Source organism: Loxodonta africana, chromosome 20 (assembly GCF_030014295.1).
Source record: "Loxodonta africana isolate mLoxAfr1 chromosome 20, mLoxAfr1.hap2, whole genome shotgun sequence".
Taxonomy (NCBI): Eukaryota; Metazoa; Chordata; class Mammalia; order Proboscidea; family Elephantidae; genus Loxodonta; species Loxodonta africana.
Genome location: NC_087361.1, coordinates 21,006,870 through 21,034,586, shown reverse-complemented (window position 1 = coordinate 21,034,586; position 27,717 = coordinate 21,006,870). Strand labels below are relative to the sequence as shown.

General features: G+C 39.6%; 1 pseudogene; it reads right to left on the bottom strand.

Moving 5' to 3' along the window:
* Positions 1–15,259: 15,259 nt before the first annotated feature.
* On the bottom strand, positions 15,260–24,844 carry LOC100662752 (dnaJ homolog subfamily C member 2-like; annotated as a pseudogene).
* Positions 24,845–27,717: the final 2,873 nt, after the last annotated feature.

Genomic DNA, 27,717 nt, shown 5'->3' with positions numbered 1-27,717 from the left:
AAATCATTGTTCAGCATTCAAGATGCCTCAGTGGTTAGTGAGCTACCCTTCAGGGTTAAAGCTACTTATGCATTAAGACAATGGAATTTACATGCTTCAGAGGTTTTCTTTCCCCTTATCTTGTCTCTTAGAATTAATAAGTTAGAAGCATTCAGCTCAGAATGGAGGCTTGATTGCATGCTTTTTGCTAAGGATCTGAGACGTGAGGAGACTGCAGTTTGAGACACATCTTGAGCACCTTTTAGACCTGAAGCTGCTTTGCATTGTTTCCCTCTTTATTTCTTATTGTTTGTACTTAAATACACCCTATTGGTTACAAAGATATACTAAAAATATTAAAATTTTTATGTCCCAGCAAAAGCTGGTAATGAAATCCAAGTGCTTTATTTCTAGTTTGTGCTATTTGTGTAGTAAATTATGACACACAAGATCAGAAAGCTTTAGGATTATCTTCTTTTAGGATTTTGTTTAGTGGTCTTCACCTTCTGGTTGTTGCAGATAATCCTAGAAACTGAGTCAAGTTTGGAAAAAGGCAATGAAATCTTAATTAGGATGCATTTATTCTTATTTCTGGCTTAGGTTTTACCTTATATTGCTTTGATATGCAATTAGAATTATTATATACAACAAAAATAAATTTATGTAGCATCTTTCTTTTAAGGAAATTAAGAAGTTGAAGGCAACATTTTGTTTATTCGGTAGGATATTGAGAACTAAATCCTAAATCAGTGTTGCCTCTGAATCTGTTACAGGATTATATTAACTACCTCTTATGCCTTAGTTCCCAATTTACAGAATGAAGTTAATTATAGCTACCCTTACTTATCTCACAAGATTTTTCTAGGAGAATAATGGAATAATAAGTATACCAGCACATCCAAAGTGAGGTATTTTAAATAAAAATTATAACATTCCTTGAGTAAGGAATGTACTAGAAAAATTATTTTTTTTTTGGTCAGAAGATTTACTATATAAGAAAGATCCTCAGATATTTGGATATAAGGAGAGTAAGTCGATGTACAGGGTAGGGGAGAAAAAGGACAAGAGGGGCTGTAGAGGGTAAGATGCTTCCAACAAGAAAAATAATTTAAGATTGTTGCTCTATCATTTCTACCACCTGTTTGTCAGTGCAGTGGCTTGCTTGTTGCTATAATGCTGGAAGCCTTGCCACTGGTATTTCAAATACTTGCAGGGTCATGCGTGGTGTACAAATTTCAGCAGAGCATCCAAACTCAGACAGACTAGGAAGAAAAGCCTGGTGATTTACTTGCAAACATTAAAAAAAACCAAACCAACCACCACTGAGTCAATTCCTACTCATGGCGACCCTGTAGGACAGAGTAGAACTACCCTGTAGAGTTTCCGGGTAGGGCCTGGTGGATTCAAACTACCGGCCTTTTGGTTAGCAGCCATAGCACTTAACCACTACGCCACCAGGGTTTCCATTAGCCAATGAAAATCCTATGGGCCACAGAATATTGTCTGAAACTTGGATTTGCTTATGTAGGACATGTCACCAGGAGGGACCACCAAATGCTGGAGAAAGGACATCATGTCTGGTAAAGTGGAAGACCAGTGAGGGTGACTGAGGGTTAGGGAACCCTCAATGAGATGGATTGACATAGTGGCTACAACAGTGGACTTAAACATACCAACAATAGTGAAGACAGTGCAAGGCTGGGCAAAGTTTCATTTTGTTGTATATGGAGTTGCCATGAGTTGGAGACAACTCAACAGCAGCTAAGTCAACTTTGGGCTTTGAGAATAATAGGGTGCAATAGATAGAAAGGTGACAGAGTTCTGTACATCCTATGGCATTCAGAAAGACAGGGAGTAGAGCGGACATTACAGGGATCCAAAATGAACATGTCTAAAGCTGAAATTCTTGTGCCTCATAAGCTAGTTTCTGCTCAATTATTTTGTTAAATTGTTCAGTGAGATGATTATGCCCTCCTAAGCCCATAAAAACTAAGATAATTAAAAAATGGTTGCAGCCATACATTGACAGGGGACTGCCAGAAATTCAAGCCAAATTCAGAAGAGGACATGGAATGAGGTATATCAGATGGATCTTGGCTGAAAGCAGAGACTACCAGAAAGATGTCTACCTGTGTTTTATTGACTATGCAAAGGCATTCGACTGTGTTGATCATAACAAATTATGGATAAAATTGAGAGGAATGGAAATCCCAGAAAAAGAGGCAGTCTTTTGAACAGAGCAAGGGGATCGTGTATGGTTTAAATCAGAAAATGTGTCAGCATTGCATCCTTTCACCATATTTATTCAATCTGTATACTGAGCAAATAATCTGAGAACCTGGACTATATGAAGAACAATGTGGTATCAAGATTGGAGGAAGACTTATTAACAACCTGTGAGAGGCAGATGACACAACCATGCTTGCCGAAAGTGAAGAGGACTTGAAGCACTTACTGATGAAGATCAGACTACAGCCGTCAGTCTGGATTACCCCACCAGGTGCTCCTTAGAAACTCTATGCAGCAATTTGACTTGGTCTATAGGATTGCTATGAGTCGGAATCAACTCAACAGCAATGGTTTTGGATTTTTTTTTAATCAACAATGGTAAAATCTACCCTACTTCTCTACTAGAGCCAGTTCTTAAACCAACATGCCATTACTATTACCTTTATGAAACCTTTTTTGATAGTTCAGACCTACTAACTTTTTGTAGCATTCATCCGGGCCCTTTATGTGATACAATAAATACTTTTGAATATTGTTTAATTTAATTGCTTGACTTTCCAACTTGATTGTCCTTGGAGACTCTGTGGCCAAGTCTCATATTTTTTTGTGTATCCTTCTCAGTCTCAAGAGAAACATACTCATTGAATGAAAGCTGAAGTGTTAATGTTCAGGTTTGTCTGGCCCAAGAGTATTGGTTTTCACAAATTTAGGAATTATTTCTTAATCATTTTTTTTCTTCTGCTCATCCAGTGCTTAGTGTGATTCTCACTTATACTACATACCTTTTGATTTTAAATCATCAGTCTGTATGCTCACGGTGGGTCCTAGACCAATTCTGACTTTGACATAGTAATGAAAAGCTATATTATGTCTTTTGGGTTATTTATTTTTACATTCAATCCAAATATAAACCAAGGAAGAAGTGGAAGTGGAACCTTGAAGGTTGGTTTTGGAGGCAGGAGAGAGGATATTCTAGGGAGAAGGAAAACAATAAGTGAATGTACTGAGGCAGAAAATGAACATGATATATTTGGAGACTATCATTTCTGAAACTGTAAAATCTGTGAAAACCAAATTTTAATCACATTGTCTCAATATCATTTATACAAACAATAGAACTTCAAGGTCGTGACTTATTTTATCCAGAAGAAACAGTTGCCTTGCCGACAAAGAAAAACAAACTAAATGCAGTGTTTACATTTTTAGTCTAATATACAGTGAGAGGCTTTGTTACCAATTGCGAATTTGACACAAAGGGTCCTTGTCTTTTCCCGAGTAAGAATACATGCGAGAAAGACAAACTATCTTCAGAAAGCTTTATTTTGCTTGTGTCAAGCAAAAGGAGTCAGTGGGGATCTAAGCCTCTCCAAAAGACCGACTCAAAAAGGGAAGCAAGGCTAGAGCTTATATGGGTGAGGTGGAGACAATAGAGTAATGAATATTTAGTGGGCTTCTTTCAAGGGGTGGGTACTTCTCAGAATGGTGGTGTATATTAATTAGGTTGTACACATCTGGAATCTAAGATGGAACCCACTGATACTCAAGATGGAGTCCTCTCCGCAGCCCTTGGCATCACTTATTATGGGATATAGCGCACGCGCACTTGATTTTTGGCACTACATCGCCATCTTCGGGGCGCTAAGGAAGGTCAAACAGCAGTCACACTCTGCTTCTCTGCACACACAAAGCCTGCAAAGGAGGAGGGGACTAGAAAGACACCAAGAAGGAAATAGTAGTAGTAGTAGGGCTGCCCCAATCCTATCTCATGTTGACAGGGTAGGTTCCTGTTTATCCAACTTCTAGATGATAATCTTTTAAAAACTCTTTTGTTCAGCCATCAGCACAGTTATTCCTATCTGTCTCAGCTTTTGTAAAAGTGTTCCTCTCCTGAGCCAAAATAGGAGCATGAGTCCTGATCTCAAAGAGATCACTATTATAATGGACTGAATTGTGTCCCCCCAAAATATGTGTCAACTTGGTTAGGCCACATGTAGTTGTCCTCCATTTTGTGATTTTCTTCTGTGTTATAAATCATAATCTCTGCCTGTGGTTAAAGAGAATTAGGATGGGATGTAACACCCTTGCTCTAGGCACATCCCTGGTCCAGTGTAAAAGGATTTTTCCTGGGGTGTGGCCTGCACCACTTTTTATCTCTCAAGAGATAGAAGGAAAGGGAAGCAAGCAGAGAGTTGGGGACCTCATACCACAAAGAAAGCAGCACCAGGAGCAGAGTGAGTCCTTCGGACACAGAGTCGCTGTGCCTGAGAAGTTCCTTGACCAGGGGAAGCCTCCAGAGCCCACAGAGAAAGAAAGCCTTTCCCTGGGGATGACACCCTGAATTTGTACTTGTAACCTACTAGACTGTAAGGAAATAAATTTCTCTTTGCTAAAGCCATCCATTTGTGGTATTTCTGTTATGGCAGCACTAGATGACTAAGACAACTATCTTGTCTAGATACTCCCCAAATGAATGGCTTATTCAGAAAACCCTACCTTTTTCCTTCTTGATCTCTCTGGTTGACTGCAATCTTTTCAAATCAGTGGGCTGCCTTTCTCATTAGCACGGTGACAGACTGGCAGGAGAGTATGATAATAATCTTCTGTCCTCCTTCCCAAGCATCTTCCTTTCTTTTCTGGTACATTTAATTCCTACAGTGACGGGTCATAGCTAGCACTCTTTTCTTGGTCTTTGTTATTCTCTCTTTCATCTTTTCCTTGGGTAATAACTGCTTTATCAGTCTCTTGTTGGATCTCTTCCCAAATCCCCAAATCCTTAATTTGGCTTTATAATAAATCTGAGTCTATATCTTCAAAAAGCTTCCTCATAAGCGATAAATCCATTTAAGTTCTAACACTATTTTAAGATTCTTCATGACAGGGGTTTCCCCTCCATGCTAGGTGTTGGTGGTGGTGTTGTCAGGTGTCCTTGAGTAGATTTTGACTGATAGCAATCCTGTGAGAGAGTTAAAAAAAAAAAAAAAAAACCCAAATGTGTTGCCATCAAGTCAATTCCAACTCCTAATGACCCTAAAGGACAGAGTAGAACTGCCCCATAGAGTTTCCAAGGAGCAGTTGGTGGATTCGAACTGCCGACCTTTTAGTTAGCAGCTGTAGCTCTTAACCTCTACACCACCAGGGTTTCCATGTGAGAGAGTAGAACTACCCAATTGAATTTTCTAGGCTGCTAACCAAAAGGTCAGCAGTTCAAATCCACCAACTGCTCCTTGGAAACCCTATGGGGCTTCCATACTCTGTCATATAGGGTCACTGTGAGTTGGAATCTACTCGATGGCAAAGGGCTTGGTAGTCTGGGCTAATCTTAACAGGAGCAAATCTCCAGGTCTTTCTCCTGTGGAGCAGCTGCATGGGTTTGAACCACCAACCTTGGTTAGCAGCTGAGAGCTTAACGGTTGCACCACAGGAGCATTCCAACTTTGGAAAAACTTATGTTCTCTATTTCTGTGTGTCACAGAGACAATTACAATGGGGCACACAGGGGTGAGTGGAGAGGCAGGTTGATAACTGACTTTGTTATCTTCAGCAACCCAGTTAAAAAACTCCCTTAAAGACACTTTGGAGTACATGCTGGATAGTTCTCGAAGAATTCTTACTCCTCAGGGTATAGCCTAGCAGTGAGTTTGTCTGGTTGGAGATTATGCTAAGTTTTAGCCTTTTTGCCTTATCTTCTTGTATGTTATCAGCGACATAGCATGGATTTGAGGCTGTAGTCAGGGGGTATGCTACCCCTTCATTATTTCTAAACCGATAGTGAGACAATATGAGGAGCAGAAGGACCTCTAAATGACTATAAAATTGTTTGTGTGGGTCATGTGTAGTTATAGCAAGCGGCCTTCAGAGGTGTACTGGTAAATGTTCAACAATCAGCCCTTTGACAAACAGCACCACCAACAAAAACCAACCCTGATTGGTAGCACTTGGTGAATTCCATAGGTGTTTGAGCAGGGCTACGATGGTGGGTTTTTTTTCTTTACTGGGTTTATGACTTTTTATGACATAATGTAATCGGTTTTTAAGGACAGTTTCTCTGACTTGTCAGGAGGACTTGAATCAGGGAGAAATTGGGCAGAAACTGGGCAGGGGGTCATGATGGCATTCCCATGCAATCGACCTGAGGGCCACCCTGGTGCTGGAAAAGGATTTCAGTCATGATCAAAGTTTCGTATTTTCATTCCTCTATAGGATGGCTCACTGTTATCCCTTGTGCAAGAAAAGGATTTATTTACAGTGATGAAATGCAGGAATCTGTTACCTTATATGATTTAAAGAAATAGAAGTATGGAATTAGAATTTTTCATAAGTATTTTAGGAAATAAAGAACAGTTTATGGAGAAATTTACTTTTACCCGCTATAAAGTAAGAAAGTAAAAACAAAAAACAAACAAAAAATCAAAAACCAAACACAAACATGAACATTCTATTGTGAAATATCTTTAAGCCATGATTTTTAAACTTTTAAAACTAGTTGTAACTACAATAATTTATTTCATATTTTTACAGCTATTTGTAAATGGAAATCTCACTATCTTTATGAACTTGTGAGCACCTCCCATAGACCTTTTGAAAAGCTACAATGGAATAAAAGTACATAGGAAGGTTAATTTTCTGATGAAAACAGTATTATGCTGATATTGGGGGATAATTTTCCATGGATCTCTTGCAAGTCTGCACATTTTGGGGGCAGAGGCACTGACTGCCTTTTTTCTAACTATCTTTTCAAGGATATTTGCACAGACAACAATCTTACAAGATAGAGATAGCATCTCCCTCTGGAGGAAAGTTCAGGCAGGATTTCTGCCCAATATAAAAAATGTGGATTTCCTAGGCTTAGTGTTTCCTTCCTGTCATGCAACCCACCGTGCTTCCGGGCATCTCTCTCGGCCTTTTCATGTAGCCCTGTGGGAATGGAGGCTCAGGGAACCAGGGCAAATGCTGACTCTCTTGCTACTACTATTGCTGGGAGTGATAGATTATCCTTTGCCTCTTAGGAGTCTTATGACTTTTACCCGCATCTGTGAAACTGTGGAGGCTAATTTCAGACGCTCCATAGTTCTTGACACCTAGAGAGACTTGTGCACATACGTGCCACGATACATATACAAGAATATTCGGAGCAGAATTGCTTGTGGAACCAATCCAAGTGCCCAGCATTAAAATAGATAAACACATTTTGTGCATTTATACAGTGTAGATCTACACAGCCATAAAAGTTAAACTAAAATTCTATGCAGCCATGTGGATGAATCATATAAGCATAATGTTGAAAAAAAGAAGCAAAGTACAAAATAATCCATCCTGATCAAAAATGGACAAAACTAAGCTATGTTTTTAGAGATGAAAACATCAGTGATAATAGTATAAACAAAAGGAAGGAAGGTCTCATAGTCATGGTAGGGATTACCCCAAGTGGAGACGGAGGGGGATGGCCAGGAGAAGAATTCACTGGGGACGTCTATAGGGTTGGCAGCACTTTGCGTCTTGAGGTAGGTGGTAGTTACAGGGGTGTTTGCTTTATATTTGTTCACCCTACTGTGCATTTGTGTTTCGAGTACTTTTTGTGAGTGTGGTATTTCACAACAAAAGAGGTTAAAATTAATTTACAGAAAATTCTTAAATCTAGTTTTTTTTTGGATGATACAACTACAACATGTCTGTTTGCTGTGAAGAATGTAAATAGAAAAAAGGAAACTATATTAAAAATTAATCAAGCCTTTATAGTCAATGACCATCAAGCTTTTAATGCTTTGTTGTATAAGATTCTTTGAAAAATTCTACTCTTACAAATATGCCGGCCAGTTAAAATGGAAGTTGATGTTTCTTTTGAGCCTGATGCTGGAGTGTTTTCTCTAGTGTTTCACTTTTGAGAGTCAGTACAATGGATGCATACACAGGAGATACATTTCTGTGAAGTGCTTTACACAAGGTGATAGGGCGATATTACCTGTTCTCAAGAATATACCAGCAAGATCATCCTGTAACTGCCCTTTGTTTACCTACTGTTTGAGGAAAACATGGTTCTTAACAAAGCAGGTATTTGGAATTATTGACGCTAGCTGCTTTGTGCTATGCTTTTGAAAGAACATAAAATATATGATCATTTGATAAAACATGTGTAGTGATCAAGAATTTTGTTTTTCTTCTTATGTTCATCCCTATGTAAAAAACAAATACTGCTTTGATCTGCTAATATATACATCTCAAATGCATCCTCTTTGCTCATCACAGAATTCCTTTCCATTTCTTAAAAGAAAATACGGGAAATGTACCCCTCTCAAGCTTAAACATTTTTAAAAGGAAAAAGAAAAGTTTCTTCTGATTTATTGATAAAATTTAAAAAAGAAGAATAAAAGTAGTAACGACGAGGCTAACTTAGTTATGTTGTACATGGAGTGGCTGAAACAATAAAGCTTTATTTTTTGAGCAATTTGAATTACTTTCATTTTGTAGCTGGGTGAAAATTATATTGCAGATTCACAAGTCAGCTATGGGAGGTGTGCTAGGAACAAACCCAACCCCAAAGATCCTTTCTCAGTTAAGTCACAAGTCCCCTCTCCCAACCCAAACCAAACAAAAACCAAACCTATTGCCATCGAGTTGATTCCAACTCATAGCAACCCTACAGGATAGAAAAGAACTGCCCCATAGGGTTTACAAGGAGCACCTGGTAGATTCAAACTGCTAACCTTTTGGTTAGCAGCTGTAGCACTTAACCACTGTGCCACCAGGGTTTCCTCTCCCAACCCAGAGCTGTCAATACTTGAGAAATTCTAGGACAACTGCTTCTTCTTTCTTCAGACTCTCAATCTGTCTTATAAACTTGTTCACTGAGGTTGAATTTGCAACTTTTTAATTTTGATCTCAGCCTCTTTCCCTGGCTAGGGTGTGTATGAGGAAGAGGAAAGAAGGAGAGATTTTTGGAGCCCAGAGGGCTGATTTTTCATTAGCACAGATATAAGCAAGCAGGACAACAGAGGGCTCTGCAGCAGATGGCTGATAAGATCCCCTCTTGTTCAGCATATTCAGAAAGGGAATTAATTTTTAATACCCCATATTAGTAATCTTCTAATACATAGGTAATCCCCTTGCTATCCATTTCAGTACGCACAGATGCCACTGATGAAATAAAAAGAAGGAAGTTGGCCTGATCTGATTGGAAGTGGTTTTGTACCTACCTTTTCCTGGGATAGGCATTTTGGCCTGAATTTTACCGACATGGACTTAAAGGACACTCAGTAACGATTAGCTCTATTAGGGTATGGAGGAGCAGATGGATGGTGGTAAACTAGGGAGAGTGCTGAACTGGAAGTCAGAGAAATTGAAATCCGGTTCTTGGCTTTCTTGCTAACAAATGGTGTGAATATAAATAAATCATCGGCTGTCTTGGCCTCAGTTTATTCATTTGTATATAAATAAGTAAACAAACAAATCAATGAATCTGATGATTTATGAGATACTTTTAGCTAACTCTGTGTTTCTCAGACACTGTGAATACCATTCATTATCTTTACTATTCTAAGTAAAAGGGAATAATTATGCTTTCAATTCAACAGCTTAAATAATGTATATTCATTAATGTCCAAAGGTCAGTTACCTGACATTTTTGTTCTACATAATAAAAGTAGCTACAATTTATAGAGCCTGAAGTATTCGTCAAGTATTATATTAAGTTCTTCACAAATACTATCTCATTTAATCCTTATAATAGCTTAATGAATGGATTATTATTATCATAATTTTATGGATGATGAAACTAAGGCTTTGAGAGTTTAAATAACTTAACCCAGGTCTGGCAGATACTCTTGAGTGGTAAGTCATAATTTAAACTCATTTCTGTATCCCTTCAGAAGCTGTGCTCTTAAGCCACTGCAGCTGAAAGAACTTGACAGCACAAGATCATCAGGGGAATAAGGGTCATGATAGGTGTGTCTAAAGAGGCTACAACCTTTTTTTTTTTTAAACTGTTTTATCTCAAAGTTAATATATAGCTACATTCTTATGCAAAATTATATATATGTCACCTCATTGCCTTTTGCCTGCATGGTTTCTGCTGAGTAGTCCAAGTTCAGTCTTACCATCTCTCCTTTGTAAATGACTTTTCATTTATCCCTAGGTGTTATTATAATTCTCTCTTTACCTTTGGTTTTGGCCAATTTGTTTATAATATATCTTGCTGACTTTCTTTTGGAATCTACCTTGTGTGGGGTTCGATGAGCATCTTGGATAGATATCTTCTCATCTCTCACTATATCAGGGAAGTTTTCTGCCAACAAATCTTCAACAATTCTCTCTGTATTTTCTGTTATCCCCTCCTGTTCTGGTACTGAAGTCACTCAGAGGTTATTCCTCTTGATAGAGTCCTACATATTTCTTAGGATTTCTTAATTTTTTTTAATTCTTTTATCTGATTTTTCCTCAAATAAGTTGGTTTCAAGTGCTTTATTTTCAGTCTCACTAATTCTATTTTCCATTGTCTCAATTCTGCTCCTGTGACTTTCTGTTGAGTTATCTAATTCTGAACTTTTATTGTTAATCTTTTGGATTTCTGTTTGGTCTTTACAGATTCTTGCAACCTGTTAAATTTGCCGTTATGCTCTTGTATAACCTTAAGTTCCTCTAACGCTTTGTCTGTGTGTTCCTTGGCTTGTTCTGCATTTTGCCTGGTTTTCTTCCTGATCTCTTGAAGAGCTTTGTATATTAATCTTTCGAATTTTATGTCCAGAAATTCCAAAAAATTTTCTTCCTCTGGAAGGTTTCTTGATTCTTTGTTTTGGTGGCTTGCTGAAGCCCTCACGGTCTGCCTGTTTATGTGATTTGATATTGACTGTTGTTTCCGAGCCATCAATAAGTTATTATATTTATTTATTTTTGTTTGCTTACTGTGTCCTAGCTTCTTGTTTTGTTTTGATATGCCCAAATAGGCTGGTCATGTGAGCTAGTTTGATTATTGGCATCTTCGAAGCTCTCATGTCCTATCACCAGATGGTTAAAGCTGTTACTAGGTATGTGAGCCCAGGAGTCCGTTTATTTTCTTGTGTGGATTCAGCTCAGGTGTCCAGGTTGTTGGTCACTGAGTATGTGGTGCAGGCTCCCACCTACAGTCCTAGATGGGCAGGCTGATTGGAGTAGGCACAGGTATCTGGCTGCAGTATGAGGTTCATGTGCTGAGAAAGACAGGGAGGTGACTGCTGCCCGAGTGTCTGGATAGGAAACATGTCCCTGTTCCCTAGAGCATGTAGGTGAGTGGGTTTTGCAGCCAGACTGTGGGTACTCAGTGCTGTTGGCTGTAAGGACTGGGAGGCACCACTTATTCTTGGACCCCTGTCACAGGTGACTAGGTGGTGTGGGTGGAGCCACCAGTCCTTAGGCCCCTGATGTGGGTAGGGTTTACGAGCAGGGAGATGTCAAATGTCATGAATCTGCCACTCCACCTTATAGCTGATACAGTTGAAAATGGCATCAGGTTTTACTGAGCTAATGAGGGCCTACACTGTTGAGATGGACCCACACAGGTCTATGCAGAGGTGAAAGGCATTCCAAGTCTGTGGACCACTTATGCCTGTGCCTAGGCAAAGGGGCTATTCCTGCCCTGAATTCTTGGCTTAGGGGAGTTGGCAGTTGGCAGATTATTTTTTCCTGTTTGTTAATTTGTTCCCTCTCCAAAGACTAGAGAATGGCTCAGGACATGCAATGGGTCCTACTTCGCACCCAGGGGGCATAGCAATCACTGAAGCTGGACCAGGATCTGAAGCAGAGCAGGGAAGGATAAGGTAAATGGGAGAGTGGTACTTCCCAAAGGGGGGGGGGGGTTGATCTGTGTGGTAGGTTAGACACATGTAGTTATCTCTTGGCAATTGAGCACCACTTCTCGCTGGCTCTGGAGGCTTGAGTAGATGCTCTGCTGCTTGGTCTCTCCTGATGTGGAGAACTCATCCCAAGCACCACTGCTTGTCTCATGGCACGTGCCAGCCAATCCAGCCTACAGGGTGCCCGTGCTGGCCAGGTCAGGTCTGGCAACTCCTCGCTGCTTCTGAACTGTCTTTCCCTCTCCCTGCTGCTCAGTCCGATTCCTCAACTTTATCTGTGATATTCAGGGCACCTAGATTGTCATATATAAATGATTCACTTATTTTTTTCTGGTTTTCATTGTAAGAAGGACCACAGGAAGCATCTGGACTATCTGCCATATGAACCCCACCCTCTCTCATGCAAAATTAAAACAATACATGCAAAAACATGAAATTTCCTCTTAATCTACCTTTGCACTCCCACTGCCTTAGAAAGGAATAAGAGAATTAGGTGGCGACCAGATCATGCAGGACCTTCTGGGAGGTGTTAATAATTTTGTCTTTAAAGTCCATTAGGAAATCACAGAAGGGTTTCAAGTAGACATGTGACAAGTTAAGATTTGCTGTTGTCAAAGAACAGTCTGATTGGTATGTGGAAGATGCATTAGAGGGACATGAACAGGGCCGTGGGAGATCGGTTATGAGGACATTGTAGGAAGTTTTCACAAACAATGATGGTTGCTCAGACTAAAAGAAATTCTATGATAGTTAAACTGAGGAAATACATGTGTCTTTAGCTCTATGGTCTGGCTCAGGAATACATTTTGGAGTATTTATGAGAGTGGAAGTCTTCAGTAATTCTCTAGGAGTATTCTCTCTCTGTTTCACTCCCTCACAAGCTTTTGATAACAATTAAATAGAAAGGAATTTGTGTTATATTTCTTGACAAAAATTTTAAGTGTACAAACGCTGTATCTGCTTTAATAATCAGCTGATATCTCTCTTGACATTTGAGCATTTAATGAAGACCACAATTCCTCCTACTCTTCCAAGAGTGTCCACAGACCACCCCATGTTACCTCTGACCAACCCCGCCCCCACTTTGTAATACTTCTGTTTAGAGCTCCGCTGTGTTACAAGGTATCATAACCAGAATCTTCTCTGTACTACAAGGAACACTACCACATAGATTTCCATGTCATAAGAAGCCCAGGACCACAGAGAAAGGAAAAAACTTCTTGGGAAAGGAAGTCTGTAATCACAGTGGAAGTCAGTTTTTGTAAGGGGATCCCTGACTGCTTGATCAAGCTGTGAACGGGTCTTAAAAATACCAATTAAATGCCACGTGGACTGTGGAGGTGAGGCTCTGCTCCTCTCATTCTACTTTCTGCCTAAAAAAATTAGCAGCAAATGGAGAACCTTCTTTTCTGCACAGCACACTTGTCTAACTAGAAGACCACATAACCCCTGATGGATATGCACCTGGTAAGATTTTGTGCTCAAGGCCAAGATTTTCCTAGGAAGACAATTTGGGTTTATTGCAACCCTCAGAAGGGCAATTGATGCATTAAGGTCCTACATCACAGAATATAAGGTACAGTGATTTTAATCTGGAAAGATTTCAAAGAATAGTTTACCGATTGATCTTCTACTGCAACATTTAAAAACAATTCTCCATAAGATATTCCCCAAACCTCTACTTTGGAGCTATGTACATCCCTGGGAGCTTCTTAAATTAACTAGATATAAAACATACACCAGGTAACTAAATTTTAATTTTTATTTCAGAAAGTTGAGAAATAATCTTATTAGATACTGGAGAGTTTATGTCTATAAAAATGAATTTAGGTTGGGGGTAGCTTTTTTTTTAACTTTATTGTGCTTTAAGTGAAAGTTTACAAATCAAGTCAGACTCCATATAAAGATTTATATACACCTTTCTATATACTCCTAATTGCTCTCCCCCTAATGAGACAGCACACACCTTCCCTCCACTCTCTCTTTTCATGTCCATTCGGCCAGCTTCTAACCCCCTCTGCCCTCTCATCTCCCCTCCAGACAGGAGAAACCAACATAGTCTCATGTGTCTAATTGATCCAAGAAGCTCACTCTTCACCAATATCATTTTCTGTCCCATCGTCCAGTGCAATCCCTATCTGGGGAGTTGGCTTTGGGAATGGTTCCTATCTTGGGCTAACAGAAGGTCTGGGAACCATGACCTCGGGGTCCTTCTAATCTCAGTCAGACTGTTAAGTCTGATCTTTTTACGAGAATTTGGGGTTTGCATCCCACTGCTCTCCTGTTCCCTCATGGGTTCTCTGTTGTGTTCCCTGTTAGGGCAGTCATCGGTTGTAACTGGGTACCATCTAGTTCTTCTGGTCTCAGGCTGATGTAGTCTCTGGTTTATGTGGCCCTTTCTGTCTCTTGGACTCATAATTACCTTATGTCTTTAGTGTTCTTCATGCTCCTTTGCTCCAGGTGGGTTGAGAACAATTGATGCATCTTAGATGGCTGCTTGCTAGTGTTTAAGACTGGGGGTAGCTTTTTTTTTTTTTTTTTTAATGGCAATCCACTAAACCAAAACAACCCAAAACCATTGCTGTCAAGTCAATTCTGACTCATAGCGACCCTATAGGACAGAGTAGACCTGCCCCATTAGGTTTCCAAGGAGTACTTGGTCGATTCGAACTGCTGACTTTTTGGTTAGCAGCTGTAGCACTTAAATACTACCCCACCAGAGTTTCCAGTGGTGGAAGCCATTGTATATTGAAGCTGCTGCTATTATAAAAAAGAGGGAAATCCCCCCCCACACAATGTATCTGTATAATATTTGTCTTCTCTGAGATAAGCATATGGCTTATTCTAGAGTGCTACTGAATTATTAAGTTTCACTTTGAAAAATGGGAGTGTGAGCTCATGTGTTTTGCCTCCTTACAGTTACCTGACTGGCCAATAGATGGTGCTCTGTTCTTGACTCTGGTGGAGGTTTAATGGTGTAATTATAAAACATGGACTTTTATTGAGTTAAAGGACATTCACCCATGATTGTTTCATTCATTCATTTCACAAGTGATTATTGAGCACCCACTATGTGCTGGGCTTGTATCGGGTTTCTTTCCACCAGGTAAAAGACCACTGTAAGGTAAATAAATGCTTCAATGTATTTTTTTTTTAATTTTAAGAATGAAAATTTGTACAATATTTTCAGTTTTATTATAAAAATGCACACAACAAAGATTGTCACTGAGTCATTTCTTGACTCTACGTGCACGCAGCACTTGCTCTTGGGCAGCTTTCTTTTCTTTTACCATCTCAGCGAGTTCCTTGTATGGTTTCATGCAGTCTTTCTTTGCTCTGCCAAGTACTGCGTCTGCTATTTTCTTCCATCTTTCAGGTGTATTTAATGGATACATTTTCAAACCTTGTTCCAAAAGCTTCTGTCCTTCTGTTGTCCAAGGGGTGAAATCTGTGCCTGGACCTTCGAATTGTTCCGAAGGTGTTGCATTGTCTGCTTGAGGTGCCACTCCACGCTCTTTTTTTTTTTTTTTTTTTCTTTCAATGAACTGGTAACTTTATTACACTCTGTACTTACAATTAGTGGCTTAATCACAGGGCAATCAGGTGAGACAGGCCAATTCATTACCCTCATTCCAGAGACAATCAGAAAAGCCTTCCAGGATATGTTGCCAGATGGTGGTCAGGCTTGAAACTTTGAGTACAGTGCTCCTGGGCTTGTTAGAAGGTGCAGCCAGAAGGATGGTTCTTAGAGAGCCATAGGAGTTTGGAAAGGTGCAGGAGAAATGGCTAGCAAGGATGAAGAGTGTTAGAGAGAGCATTCCCCTAGTGAATGACAGTCCAACTCACTGAAAGGATTTTGCAGTAGTGACAAAATGCAACTAGGTTTCTATTTCTGCTACCTCCCCAGCAAGAGGGAGTGGTCTTTGGAGGAAGCAAGATGAATTTCGGTTCCTAATTATGAGGATTAGGGTAGCATTGGAAAGTGTCACCATGGGAGGCTGCAGAATGGTCTTCTCTCTAGATTTTAAGGACATATAGATAAGTCTTTTTGGAAGCCTACAGGTGTATATGGGTGAAGCCCTACCTCAAGGATGGATGAGCTTCCCAGACCTGTCATTCTAGAATCTCACTAGGCTTCTTGTTTGCCAGCATTTTATGGATTTTTTTTTAATTAACTTTTATTGAGCTTCAAGTGAACGTTTACAAATCAAGTCAGTCTGTCACATATAAGTTAATATACATCCTACTCCTTACTCCCACTTGCTCTCCCCCTAATGAGTCAGCCCTTCCAGTCTCTCCTTTCATGAAAACTTTGGCAGCCTCCAACTCTCTCTATCCTCCCATCCCCCCTCCAGACAGGAGATGCCAACACAGTCTCAAGTGTCCACCTGATATAATTAGCTCAGTCTTCATCAGCATCTCTCTCCCACCCACTGTCCAGTCCCTTTCATGTCTGATGAATTGTCTTCGGGGATGGTTCCCGTCCTGTGCCAACAGAAGGTTTGGGGACCATGACTGCCGGGATTCCTCTAGTCACATCCAGACCATTAAGTATGGTCTTTTTATGAGAATTTGGGGTCTGCATCCCACTGATCTCCTGCTCCCTCAGGGGTTCTCTATTGTGCTCCCTGTCAGAGCAGTCATCAATCGTGGCCGGGCACCAACTAGTTCTTCTGGTCTCAGGATAATGTAGGTCTCTGGTTCATGTGGCCCTCTCTGTCTCTTGGGCTCTTAGTTGTCGTGTGACCTTGGTGTTCTTCATTCTCCTTTGCTCCAGGTGGGTTGAGACCAATTGATGCATCTTAGATGGCCGCTTGTTAGCTTTTAAGACCCCAGACGCCACATTTCAAAGTGCGATGCAGAATGTTTTCATAACAGAATTATTTTGCCAATTGACTTAGAAGTCCCCTTAAACCATGGTTCCCAAACCCCCGCCCTTGTTCCACTGACCTTTGAAGTATTCATTTTATCCTGGAAACTTCTTTGCTTTTGGTCCAGTCCAGTCCAGTTGAGCTGACCTTCCATGTATTGAGTGTTGTCCTTCCCTTCACCTAAAGCAGTTCTTTTCAGCTAATTAATCAGTAAAAAAAACCTCTCCCTCCCTCCCTCCCCGCCTCGTAACCGAAAAGTATGTGTTCTTCTCAGTTTATACTATTTCTCAAGATCTTATAATAGTGGTCTTATACAATATTTGTCCTTTTGCCTCTGACTCATTTCGCTCAGCATAATGCCTTCCAGGTTCCTCCATGTTATGAAATGTTTCACAGATTCGTCACTGTTCTTCATCGATGCATAGTATTGTGTGAATATACCACAATTTATTTACCCATTCATCCGTAGATGGACACCTTGGTTGCTTCCAGCTTTTTGCTATTGTAAACAGAGCTGCCATAAACATGGGTGTGCATATATCTGTTTGTGTGAAGGCTCTTGTTTCTCTAGGGTATATTCCGAGGAGTGGGATTTCTGGGTTGTATGGTAGTTCTATTTCTAACTGTTTAAGATAACGCCAGATAGATTTCCAAAGTGGTTGTACCATTTTACATTCCCACCAGCAGTGTATAAGATTTCCAATCTCTCCGCAGCCTCTCCAACATTTATTATTTTGTGTTTTTTGGATTAATGCCAGCCTTGTTGGAGTGAGATGGAATCTCATCGTAGTTTTAATCTGCATTTCTCTAATGGCTAATGATCGAGAGCATTTTCTCATGTATCTGTTAGCTGCCTGAATATCTTCTTTAGTGAAGTGCGTGTTCATATCCTTTGCCCACTTCTTGATTGGGTTGTTTGTCTTTTTGTGGTTGAGTTTTGACAGAATCATGTAGATTTTAGAGATCAGACGCTGGTCTGAGATGTCATAGCTGAAAATTCTTTCCCAGTCTGTAGGTGGTCTTTTTCCTCTTTTGGTGAAGTCTTTAGATGAGCATAGGTGTTTGATTTTTAGGAGCTCCCAGTTATCGGGTTTCTCTTCGTCATTTTTGGTAATGTTTTGTATTCTGTTTATGCCTTGTATTAGGGCTCCTAGGGTTGTCCCTATTTTTTCTTCCATGACCTTTATCGTTTTAGTCTTTTTGTTTAGGTCTTTGATCCACTTGGAGTTAGTTTTTGTACATGGTGTGAGGTATGGGTCCTGTTTCATTTTTTTGCAAATGGATATCCAGTTATGCCAGCACCATTTGTTGAAAAGACTATCTTTTCCCCAATTAACTGACACTGGGCCTTTGTCAAATATCACCTGCTCATATGTGGATGGATTTATATCTGGGTTCTCAATTCTGTTCCACTGGTCTATGTGCCTGTTATTGTACCAATACCAGGCTGTTCTGACTACTGTGGTTGTATAATAGGTTCTGAAATCAGGTAGAGTGAGGCCTCCCACTTTCTTCTTCATTTTCAGTAATGCTTTGCTTATCCGAGGCTTCTTTCTCTTCCATATGAAGTTGGTGATTTGTTTCTCTATCACCTTAAAAAACGACATAGGAATTTGGATCGGAAGTGCATTGTATGTATAGATGGCTTTTGGTAGAATAGACATTTTTACTATGTTAAGTCTTCCTATCCATGAGCAAGGTATGTTTTTCCACTTAAGTAAGTCCTTTTGAATTTCTTGTAGTAGAGCTTCGTAGTTTTCTTTGTATAGGTCTTTTACATCCTTGGTAAGATTTATTCCTAAGTATTTTATCTTCTTGGGGGCTACTGTGAATGGTATTGATTTGGTTATTTCCTCTTCGGTGTTCTTTTTGTTGATGTAGAGGAATCCAAGTGATTTTTGTATGTTTATCTTATAACCTGAGACTCTGCCAAACTCTTCTATTAGTTTCAGTAGTTTTCTGGAGGGTTCCTTAGGGTTTTCTGTGTATAAGATCATGTCATCTGCAAATAGAGATAATTTTACTTCCTCCTTGCCAATCCGGATACCTTTTATTTCTTTGTCTAGCCTAATTGCCCTGGCTAGGACTTCTAGCACAATGCTGAATAAGAGCAGTGATAAAGGGCATCCTTGTCTGGTTCCTGTTCTCAAGGGAAATGCTTTCAGGTTCTCTCCATTTAGAGTGATGTTGGCTGTTGGCTTTGCATAGATGCTCTTTATTATGTTGAGGAATTTTCCTTCAATTCCTATTTTGGTGAGAGTTTTTATCATAAGTGGGTGTTGGGCTTTGTCAAATGCCTTTTCTGCATCAATTGATAAGATCATGTGGTTTTTGTCTTTTGTTTTATTTATGTGGTGGATTCCATTAATGGTTTTTCTGATATTAAACCAGCCTTGCATACCTGGTATAAATCCCACTTGATCGTGGTGAATTATTTTTTTGATATGTTGTTGATTTCTCTTGGCTAGAATTTTGTTGAGGATTTTTGCATCTATGTTCATGAGGGATATAGGTCTGTAATTTTCTTTTTTTGTAATGTCTTTGCCTAGTTTTGGTATCAGGGATATGGTGGCTTCATAGAATGAGTTGGGTAGTATTCTGTCATTTTCTATGCTTTGAAATACCTTCAGTAGTAGTGGTGTTAACTCTTCTCTGAAAGTTTGGTAGAACTCTGCAGTGAAGCCATCCGGGCCAGGGCTTTTTTTTGTTGGGAGTTTTTTGATTACCGTTTCAATCTCTTTTTTTGTTATGGGTCTATTTAGTTGTTCTACTTCTGAATGTGTTAGTTTAGGTAGGTAGTGTTTTTCCAGGAATTCATCCATTTCTTCTAGGTTTGCAAATTTGTTAGAGTACAATTTTTCATAATAATCTGATATGATTCTTTTAATTTCATTTGGTTCTGTTGTGATGTGGTCCTTCTCGTTTCTTATTCGGGTTATTTGTTTCCTTTCCTGTATTTCTTTAGTCAGTCTAGCCAATGGTTTATCAATTTTGTTAATTTTTTCAAAGAACCAGCTTTTGGCTTTGTTAATTCTTTCAATTGTTTTTCTGTTCTCTAATTCATTTGGTTCAGCTCTAATTTTTATTATTTGTTTTCTTCTGGTGCCTGATGGATTCTTTTGTTGCTCACTTTCTATTTGTTCAAGTTGTCGGGACAGTTCTCTGCTTTTGGCTCTTTCTTCTTTTTGTATGTGTGCATTTATCAATATAAATTGACCTCTGAGCACTGCTTTTGCTGTGTCCCAGAGGTTTTGATAGGGAGTATTTTCATTCTCGTTGCATTCTATGAATTTCCTTATTCCCTCCTTGATGTCTTCTATAACCCAGTCTTTTTTCAGGAGGGTATTGTTCACTTTCCAAGTATTTGATTTCTTTTCCCTAGTTTTTCTGTTATTGATTTCTAGTTTTATTGCCTTGTGGTCTGAGAAGATGCTTTGTAATATTTCGATGTTTTGGATTCTGCAAAGATTTGTTTTATGACCTAATATGTGGTCTATTCTAGAGAATGTTCCATGTGAGCTAGAAAAAAAAGTATACTTTGCAGCAGTTGGGTGGAGAGTTCTGTATAAGTCAATGAGGTCATGTTGGTTGATTGTTGTAATTAGGTCTTCCGTGTCTCTATTGAGCTTCTTACTGGATGTCCTGTCCTTCTCCAAAAGTGGTGTGTTGAAGTCTCCTACTATAATTGTGGAGGTGTCTATCTCACTTTTCAGTTCTGTTAAAATTTGATTTATGTATCTTGCAGCCCTGTCATTGGGTGCATAAATATTTAATATGGTTATGTCTTCCTGATCAATTGTCCCTTTTATCATTATGTAGTGTCCTTCTTTATCCTTTGTGCTGGATTTAAGTCTAAAGTCTATTTTGTCAGAAATTAATATTGCTACTCCTCTTCTTTTTTGCTTATTGTTTGCTTGATATATTTTTTTCCATCCTTTGAGTTTTAGTTTGTTTGTGTCTCTAAGTCTAAGGTGTGTCTCTTGTAGGCAGCATATAGATGGATCGTGTTTCTTTATCCAGTCCGAGACTCTCTGTCTCTTTATTGGTGCATTTAGTCCATTTACATTCAGCGTAATTATAGATAAATAAGTGTTTAGTGTTGTCATTTTGATACCTTTTTACGTGTGTTGTTGACAATTTCATTTTTCCACATACTTTTTTGTGCTGAGACGTTTTTCTTAGTAAATTGTGAGATCCTCATTTTCGTAGTGTTTGACTTTATGTTTGTTGAGTCGTTATGTTTTTCTTGGCTTTTATCTTGAGTTGTGGAGTTGTTATACCTCTTTGTGGTTACCTTATCATTTACCCCTATTTTTCTAAGTAAAAACCTAACTTGTATTGTTCTATATCGCCTTGTATCACTCTCCATATGGCAGTTCTATGCCACCTGTATTTAGTCCCTCTTTTTGATTATTGTGATCTTTTACATATTGACTTTAGTGATTCCCTGTTATGTGTATTTTTTTTTTTAATTAATCTTAATTTGTTTGTTTTTGTGATTTTCCTATTTGAGTTGATATCAGGACGTTCTGTTTTGTGACCTTGTGTTGTGCTGGTATCTGATATTATTGGTTTTCTGACCAAACAATATCCTTTAGTATTTCTTGTAGCTTTGGTTTGGTTTTTGCAAATTCTCTAAACTTGTGTTTATCTGTAAATATCTTAATTTCGCCTTCAGATTTCAGAGAGAGTTTTGCTGGATATATGATCCTTGGCTGGCAGTTTTTCTCCTTCAGCGTTCTGTATATGTCGTTCCATTCCCTTCTTGCCTGCATGGTTTCTGCTGAGTAGTCTGAACTTATTCTTATTGATTCTCCCTTGAAGGAAACCTTTCTTTTCTCCCTGGCTGCTTTTAAAATTTTCTCTTTATCTTTGGTTTTGGCAAGTTTGATGATAATATGTCTTGGTGTTTTTCTTTTTGGATCAGTCTTAAATGGGGTTCGATGAGCATCTTGGATAGATATCCTTTCATCTTTCATGATGTCAGGGAAGTTTTCTGTCAGGAGATCTTCAACTATTTTCTCTGGGTTTTCTGTCCTCCCTCCCTGTTCTGGGACTCCAATCACACACAAGTTATCCTTCTTGATAGAGTCCCACATGATTCTTAGGGTTTCTTCATTTTTTTAATTCTTTTATCTGATTTTTTTTCAGCTATGTTGGTGTTAATTCCCTGGTCCTCCAGATGTCCCAGTCTGCATTCTAATTGCTCGAGTCTTCTCCTCTGACTTCCTATTGCGTTGTCTAATTCTATAATTTTATTGTTAATCTTTTGGATTGCTACATGCTGTCTCTCTATGGATTCTTGCAACTTATTAATTTTTCCACTATGTTCTTGAATAATCTTTTTGAGTTCTTCAACTGTTTTATCAGTGTGTTCCTTGGCTTTTTCTGCAGTTTGCCTTATTTCGTTTCTGATGTCTTGAAGCATTCTGTAAATTATTTTTTTATATTCTGTATCTGATAATTCCAGAATTGTATCTTCATTTGGGAAAGATTTTGATTCTTTTGTTTGGGGGGTTGTAGAAGCTGTCATGGTCTGCTTCTTTATGTGGTTTGATATAGACTGCTGTCTGTGAGCCATCACTGGGAAACTAGTTTTTCCAGAAAATCCTGTAAAAAAAAATGCAGTCCGATCCCTATCAGAACTGCCTTTGAATTATAACCACCACCTTGTTCCCTGTAAGGATGAAAGTCTGAGATTTGGATCATATATGCTTGGCTGTAGCTGGTTCTGTGTTTTTAGTCCAATTAGGGGTGGATTTTTGGTCCCTGGGTTTTTTGTGTTTCCTTCTCTCAGGCCGGAAGAGTGGGTTAGGAAAAGACCAAAAGTAAAAAAAAAAAGGGGCAGGGGGAAGCAAAGCCGCCGCAGAGCGGGAGCCGTTCTCCCTCTGGCTCAGGAAATTCCAATGTTAATGAAGCCACCTGACCGGGTCGCTGGCTCCAGGCTCCGAAAACAATCGCTGCTTCCCCGTATTTGTTCATTTTCCATCTCTAAATCTGTGTTTGTTGTTCAGGGTTCGTAGATTGTTATGTATGTGATCGATTCACTTGTTTTTCCAAGTCTTTGTTGCAAGAGGGATCCGAGGTAGCGTCTACCTAGTCCGCCATCTTGGCCCCGCCTCTCCATGCTCTTTTTTAAATTTATCAAAAGCCTTTTTGTTTATGTCATCTTTTTGATGAGGGTCAAGTTTTCAGAGACTCTTTGCTTTGCCAGTAACATCTTTGGCAGCTCTCTTGAGTCCAGAAGAAGAATGTATGTTCATGTAATTGGCAATAACTTCCCATCTAGAGCAACCTGTATTACAGCCTGAATTTGTTCCAGCAGGGAAGAGGTTCTCAGCTTTAGTTAGTAATTGCAGATCATCTTCTGACCAATTTTTACTGTCATTTCCACCTCCACCCGTTGATTTCCCAGCATTTTTGGATGCTTGTCGCATATGAGCCTCAGCTTCCTCTTTCTCTTTTCTAATTTGCTCATTTATTTCTTCTATCTGTTTTTCCAGAGCAGCCTTTCCTACTTCTTTTGTAGACGATGTGCTTCATTCAAGCGCTGTAAGCTTGCTAATTCAAGCCGATGACAAAGTTTTTTGACTTTTATCATTTTAACCTGCTCTGCCTCACTGTCAGAAAAGTGATTCCAGGTCTTGCATGAATTCTAAGTTTTTGTCTTTCCCTCTTAATGGCTGTTTTCTGGATATCTTTCTCCTTCTTTGCCAATAATGCTTGTATAACTTCCTCTTCTTTCTCTTTAGCTAACCAAGCAGCTTCTAATTCAGCTTGTCTTTGCTTTTCTTCAGGAAACTCTGGCGGTGTAGTGGTTAAGTGCTAGGGCTGCTAACCAAAAGGTCAGCAATTCAAATCCACCAGGCACGCTCCTTGGAAACTCTATGGGGCAGTTCTACTCTGTCCTATAGGGTTGCTATGAGTCAGAATGGACTCGAGGGCAACAGCTTTTTTTTTTTTTTTTTGCTTTTTTTTAGCTTCTTGCTCCTTCTGTTTTGCTTCTGCTTTTGCTTTCTTCTCTGCTTCTTTCTTGGCCTTTTTTTCTTCCTTGAATCTTTTTATCCTTGGATCACAGCTATATGGATTATCAGCCAGTGTTCTTATTCTGTTCATTTCTTCTTTTTTTCTTTGTGCCCTTGCTGCTCTATTCTGCTTTTCAACCCATCTTTTTCTCTCATCATGACACTCTGCTTTTTCTTTCTCTTCTTCATCTAAATAAGAAAATTCTCTCCAAGAATCAAAATTACACCAGAAGGAGTAAAATGCATCTACATCTTCAAATGATGAATTCATATCACGAGGTTTGGGAACATTCTTCTTATTTGACCACCTGGAATTTCTGCCAAACACGGGGGAAAATACTTAAAGAAATTGTCTTTTGTTTCACTTTTGAAAGGGACTGAATTATCAAGAGTAGGATCTACACTGTTAAATGCTCGTCTCTTCACTGGATCAGACAACGTTTCATAACCTTTAGTTACGCGAGTGAAATAATCATTATCCCCTTCTTTTATTGGTTCTCCAGCTGCTTTCCGTTTGTCTGGGCGACCTTTTAGAACCATTGCTTTTTGAGCTGCTATGATCTGTCTCTGTGTAGCTTGGTATCTTACATGGTCAAGGCCAAGAACTGCATAATGATCCTGGTTCTTCCGGTCTTTGGGATCAAGTGTTTTCAGCACAGGAAACTCTTCCAACTGCAATGCTTCGCCTTCTGATTCCTCTGATAACTCTTTTCTGCAATTCTTCATCTTCTGATTCCTCTGATAACTCTTTCTTATCCTCCATTTCCTGAAAAGAGGCAGAAGCATTTCTGTTTCTCCTCTTAACAAAAGCTTCAAACCATCTTCCCACAGGTTCAGCTTGACGGAGTGTAGCGGCAGAGGTCAGAGCATGGGTGACAGTGGTGCCCCAGCCGGCCGCAGCGCTCGGCAGGAGCAGCATGATGGCGCCTGGGCCAGGTCTGCGGGCGCAGCGGTTCACGGTCCGGGCGGAGGGTGGACCTTCCTGTCTGAGCCTCGTGCTTTGGTTCTACGACGCCCAGGAAGCAGCGCGTAGAGATTCAAAGTATTTCTTCATGATAGTATTTCAGTTTATATGCCTGTATAACAAATCCCACTAAAGCTTCATGACCTGTAGCAACAGTGATTTATTATTTCTCCTGATTTTGCTGGTTGGCTGGGTGGTTCCTCTGCTGATTTCATCAAGGCTCTTTCCTCACGCAGCTGCCTTCAGCTGAAGGGTCTGCTGGGCCAGAAGGTCTGAGATGCTGGCTCATTTCACATGTCTGGCAGTTGATACTGGCTGTACTCTGGGCACCTAGGTTTCCCTCCCTTATGGGCTAGACCTGCTTTCTTACATGGTGGTCTCAGAGCAGCATTCCACATCAATGAATCCAGAAGCTGTAATACCTATTGAGGCCTACCTATTATTATAAGTCATATTATGTCACTTCACCCACCTTATATTGTTAAGAGCAAATCCAAGACCAGCCTAGACCCAGGAGTAGGGAAATAGACTCCATCTTTTGACAGAAAGAATGGCAAATCATATTGCAAAGGGCCACACACCCTCACTGCACCATCAGGGCTCCTGTGATGGGAAGAACTTAGGACCATATTTTTCAATCTACCATAAATAAGTGAGAAATGGACAATAGTGAAAAAGGCATGCCTTGATCCTGTAGTCTCTCTGTAAGAAACTACTAGAGAAGCCTGGGCTTGCAATTTTTAAAGAAGGGAAGTGGTATTGATTTAAGACAAAATGTCTGTTGAGCTAATCAGGCCATTGTTTTGGTGGAGAGTAAAGGGTTTTGTGAGCTTGGGTTATCTATCATATGTGTTTGCATTAATCTCTTCAGTGTTAGTCTTTTTCCTTATTCCTAGACACTTAGTTTTCTTTTAGCACTTGGCTAACCTTGTGAAAGCCTGTTAACTTCTCATCAGTACTTTACCAGAGGGTAGATGAAGGTAATGAAATGAGATGGAATGAAGTAGTTGAATGATGCTGGGAAGGTAGTATGACATAGTTGCAGGGTTTGAGGGAATTACATGTGATCAGATAAATAAACCTATGGCAGTGCTCAGTAACTGCAAAAGTATGTTTTAGAAGTTACTGCTGTTTTTTTGCAAATTAACCTTTTTTTAATTAAATCCCTACTATGTGTCAAGCCTTTTATATATTTTACCCTTAAATGCTATAAAAATCCTAAAACTTAAGTGTTTAATTCCTATTTTACAGATAAGCAAACTGAGACCCAAGAAAGATAGGTGAATCTTAAGGAAAATATTTGGCGAAGGACAGAAGCTGGATTTCCAGGTGCATACTCAATACCAATTTTCCCTTTGTTTCTGAGCAATGGAGCCCCAATTTTGCCAGAGATTGCAATGTGGCCACACAAAACTACATTTTATAGGCTCCTTTGCAAGGCTAATAGAAACTAACTGGGTAATGAAATGTAAATGGAAGCTGTTGCATAAAAATTTGGGGAAGAGCTTTAAAAAGGGTGCTTACTTGGCTGACAGGCACATCTTTGCCATTGGCCCTTTCTGCTACCTGGAACAAGAATATGCTGGCTGGAGCTCCTGCAACCATCATGTAAACATGAGCACATCAGGATGGTACAGCAGAGACCTGGAAGAAGCATAGGCCCCCGAAGACCTTGGTATTCATAGTACATCAGGGTTTATGAGAGAGGAAAATAAAACTCTTGTTTAAGTCAGGGTTATCTTTATTTTTTCTTATATATGCATTTGTGTATAATCCTAACTGTTCAAAACTCCAAAACAGAATAAACAACGTCCGCCCCCCACACAAAAATTCTCCACTCCACATTGCTATATACCAAAGCTTCATTTAAAAGTAAAATGTATAAAATTAGTCATAAAAGTAATAAAATAACATCACAGGTCCAAGAATGTCCATGCACAACCACCATCCTCTACTTCAGCAGAATTCTGAAGAAGCTTATTTGTCCTGAGATGCCTAACCTCCTTGGTCCTCAGCCCTTGCAAACTTGTATCTCCAAAGCTTGCTTCCTTGTTCAATAACTCCCTGGCTTCGGAAGGAACCTTGTCTTACTTCGGCCTCTGAGAATGAGAGTCCCTTGCCTTTGCTTGAACTTTATGGCGTTAAGACTTTTGCAATTGTGTGGTGTAGTGGTTAAGTGCTATGGCTGCTAACCAAAGGGTCGGCATTTCGAATCCGCCAGCACTCCTTGGAAACTCTATGGGTTGCTATGAGTTGGAATTGACTTGAAGGTGCTGGGTTTGGTTTTTTGGTTTTTTAGTAGTCTGACCTTTGGAACGCACATCCTAAATCTCTGCATCTTCAATTTTCAGCTGCATAAGAACCATATGGGATGTTTTCAAATTTAAAAAAAAAGCCAGATTTTCACCCCTAACCTAGAGATTATGAATCAATTGTTCTGTGGTGGGGTCCAGGAATTTACATCTTCAACAAATACTTCATGCAGTTATTAGCCATGTGATTCACAGGTTGCCCTATGAGAAACTTTACTAAAACTTTCACCCTAACTACTACCTTGTGCTGTGTCATGTGGCCTCAACTTGCAATGTGCAGTAAGGGAAGGCATATTTTGGTGTCTTTTACAGTTGTGAATTGAGTGAAGCTGCATATATAAAGCAAAAATAACTTTGGCTTAAACAAGATAAACCACCCCCCCGCCCACAACAAACAAACAAAAAAAACCATTGCCGTGGAGTCGATTCGGACTCATAGCGACCCTATTGAACAGAGTAGAACTGCCCCTTAGGGTTTCCAAGGAGTAGCTGGTGGATTTGAATGGCCGACATTTT